The sequence below is a fragment of the Octodon degus genome, unplaced genomic scaffold (assembly GCF_000260255.1).
Source record: "Octodon degus isolate 3935 unplaced genomic scaffold, OctDeg1.0 scaffold00170, whole genome shotgun sequence".
Taxonomy (NCBI): domain Eukaryota; kingdom Metazoa; phylum Chordata; class Mammalia; order Rodentia; family Octodontidae; genus Octodon; species Octodon degus.
The window spans coordinates 2793494-2797028 of NW_004524746.1; the positions used below are offsets into that span (position 1 = coordinate 2793494).

Below are 3535 nucleotides of genomic sequence, written 5' to 3' on the forward strand. Positions count from 1 at the left end.
CTTCATGTACCTCAAATTCAGCCTTTTCATGGTCCTTCTTCTGCTGGTCTGTGGGATTCTGGATGATGGTTTTCTCTCCGTCGATGACGTGCTGCTTCAACTGATGTGACAGCATACCTTCTATTGGTGTGCAATTAAATGAGTGGGCAACTTTGTTCCAGGCTTCTGTCACTTGTGTGTTCTTGTTTCCAGGTTTGACTAAGCGTAGGGCAGCTTCAGCACATAGGTGAGCTGCCTTAATGACATCTGCTTTCCTCCCTGTTACTTGAGTCCCCTGGGGCACACCAATGACAAAAGTGTGAGCCACATTAGCAATGAAGCCATCCACATGAACCCCAAGGTCAATTTTTACCAAGTCACCTTCCTTGAGAATATAATCCTGGTCACTCTTCAAAGGGGAGAAGTGGCACACACAGTTATTTACTGAGATGCTGGTTGGAAAGGCAATACCTTTCTTCATTTCCTTTCCTTCCTTGAAGATTTTTCCTGTCTCTTCCACAATCATGGCATCACCTTTCTCACACAGGCTCAATACTGACACACCTGAGCTGGATGCTTCCACCAAAGCTCGAAGGACCCGGTTGGCGATGTCGCCCCCCATCTTATACTTGGTCACGACCAGGTCTTCGGCGATAGTTTGCTCCTGCTGCTCGTCCTCGCCCGACATCTTCCTACTCCCACCACTGCAGCTTCGTTTCCCCTGAGCCGCTGACTCCGTTTCCCTTCCCAGCCGCAGGCTGTGGCCAAAGGCCCCTTGATCCGCGAGGAGAGCGCGAGCGAAAGCTCCAGCAAGCAAGGCAGCGGGCGGGCCAGATGTACACTTTTGAATTGAGTCTTTGAATTTGAGGAACCAGATTTTTTCAATTATTTATATGTTGTAGATATAATTCCTTTGTTTGTGGATCAACTCACTATAATTTTTTTTCCACTCTGTAGGTTGCCTTTTCACTCTGTTGGTGATTTTTTTATTGTTGTGCAAGATCTTTTTAATAAGGTGAGATCTCATTTGTTGATTCTTTGTAATATTTCCTTTGTAGTCTGGGTTGTGTTAATGAACTCTGCCTAAACCTATGTCTTCAAGATTTCTGCATATTTTTCTTTTCCAGTAAAGTAGCACTTTCAGTTTTAATATTGAGAACTTTTATGCATTTGACTTTAATTTAGCGCTTAGTGATAGACATGGGTCTAGGTTTAGTCTTCAGCATGTGGAAAGCCCATTTTTTCAGCAGCATTGTTAAAGAGGCTCTCTTTCCTCCAATGAACATGTTTGGCTCCTTTGTCAAAGATAAGGTGCTTAAGTGTGTTTGAGGTTGTGTTTGCATCTTCTATTCTGTTTCACTGATTCTCAGGTAAGTATTTCATTTTTTTTGTTAATGCCATGCTTGTTTAGGATGTTATTTTTTGTGTTTCTTTTTAAATATTTGTAATAAAATTTGTACATCAAAAAAACTTTATCCTTTTATTTGTATTGCTTTCCTTTTTTGTAGTAAATAACTTGTTGAAGGATGATTCCAACCCACAAGCATATGGTCAGTTACTCTTAGGAGTTTAAAGATAGCAAACATTCTGTGAAACAGCAAAAATGATGAGAATGCCCCTACTATTGGCACTGGGCAGGACCTTTTATTTTAAAAAAGGAGATGGTAAAATGGAGCACACAAATTAATTATGCCTTTTGCACAGGGAAATTATAACACTCTCTACAGTCTTAAACAGTTTCTTCGTGAAACTTGTGTAGTTTTGTTTCGTGTGTGTGTGTGTGTGTGTGTGTGTGTGTGTGTGTGTAGCTTTATTTCAACCAAAGTAGTCTGTTAGCATTGCAACTCCATGTACTGAGATATTGTTTCGATGATAGTCACTGCAGTCTTATCAGAATGGAAATCTTTGGATACTAGCTAGAAAGGATAACTTAATGCAATACAATCATCCTGTCCTCTAGCAGATAGACATTTAATATATTGAATAATATTTGGAATCCTCAGAGCTCATTTCTGTAGTTGAAGTGACCTAAAAAATACTGTTACAAAATTAAAAACATGTATGAACATGTAGCAAACAAAATTAGGCCCATCAGTGTTAAGCATTAGTGTAAAACCTAGATATTCAACAAATTACTGAAATTTTGCACAGCAAAGTAAATGTTAAAATAATTTGTAAGAGCAGGATAAACTAGATGAAAAATACATGCACAAGAACTGCATGCTGCTAATACAGTGCGAGGATAAGTTGGCAGTTTTCTGTAGTTCACTAGTTAGAATGAAAGTTGAACTGTTACACCAGAGTCTTGGAAGTTAAAAATCTTAAGCAGCGTAGATATTTCCTTTTTATGTAATAATATTTTTCCTTGAGGGATATCCTTAAGAGATGTTTGTGTTCATTAGCATGAGGCTTCCATCTCTAGGATCACTTGATAACTCTCTCTCTCTTTACTCATAAATACAATTTCTCTTATAAATTATGAAATTGCTCCTTTGAGTTATCTTAGAATTATCTCCTTTTCTGTATCTACTCATGGACATTAATCACTGTTTCCATGATTTGATTCTGGTATGAAGGTGTGTGAGCTGGGAGCACAGGACTGTGGAGGTGCAGGGCTCCACTTCACAGTGCTGTCAGCTCCTCCCTGTTGGTAAGAATGGTTTGCTCTTTCTCATACATTCTTTAAGTCTAAATGTCTACTTCTTCCTTAAACTGAGATCAATCTAGTTCACATAATACTAACTGCTTACTGCATAACTGCAGATGCAAATTGTACACTCTGATCCCTTTGAGCAAAGTTTCTTATTTTATGGACCTTTAGTATCCAGTGTCATGAGAAAGTATAGATGTCAGTCCTCCAAAATTTGTTTAATAAGATTCCTGAATTCTTGAAACTCTAACCCAGGGAAATTATGCTATTTTTCCTTTTTTCTTTTTCCAGTTTCTTTTTATCCCATTGATAGATGACTAACTCCAAGGAGAAAAAAAGCCATCAGTTATAAATGGAAATCAGAGACAAATTCTAAACCAAGAATTTGCATTAGGAAAAGGAAAGCTTCTAGCGTTTCCTACACCTGCATGGAAGGCTCTATTTCTAGGATGCCTCTTTGGAGTCATATTTGGGTAATTTCTTTACTTTTGGATTATTTGTAGTGCTCTTTATTTTTCTCAGTAGGAATTTTAGCCTATCCTAGAGTTTATCTCTTACAGGAATTTCTTGAAAAAACCAGGTGTGATAACTCTGCCTGTATGAGAACTGTGGCAGCTATCTTGGTTCCAAGGGAGAATTTTTCTGAGAAATAAAAGCAAAGCTTTGTGACAGCCCATGTACAAAGAGGAAACAACTTTCAGTAGTATATTACAAACTTAGCCAGTCCTAAAGCTGTCCTAATATCTATGAAATAAAATATTTTCAGCATTATTTAACTCACCTTAACAGAGTTTTTTTGGATACCTGCAGTCAAAAGTATCTTAACTTATAAACAAAAGAGAGCTCAGGATGCTGAAGGCAGTAAAACAAAATCAAATGAGTTTAAGAAGGACAGAGGAAAGTACA

The 3535-nt window shown here is 38.0% G+C and overlaps 1 pseudogene across 1 annotated transcript; it reads right to left on the bottom strand.

Moving 5' to 3' along the window:
* Position 1: 1 nt before the first annotated feature.
* On the bottom strand, positions 2–695 carry LOC101582394 (annotated as a pseudogene). Its single transcript, XR_002818511.1, has one exon. The product of XR_002818511.1 is annotated as a proliferation-associated protein 2G4 pseudogene (transcript).
* Positions 696–3535: the final 2840 nt, after the last annotated feature.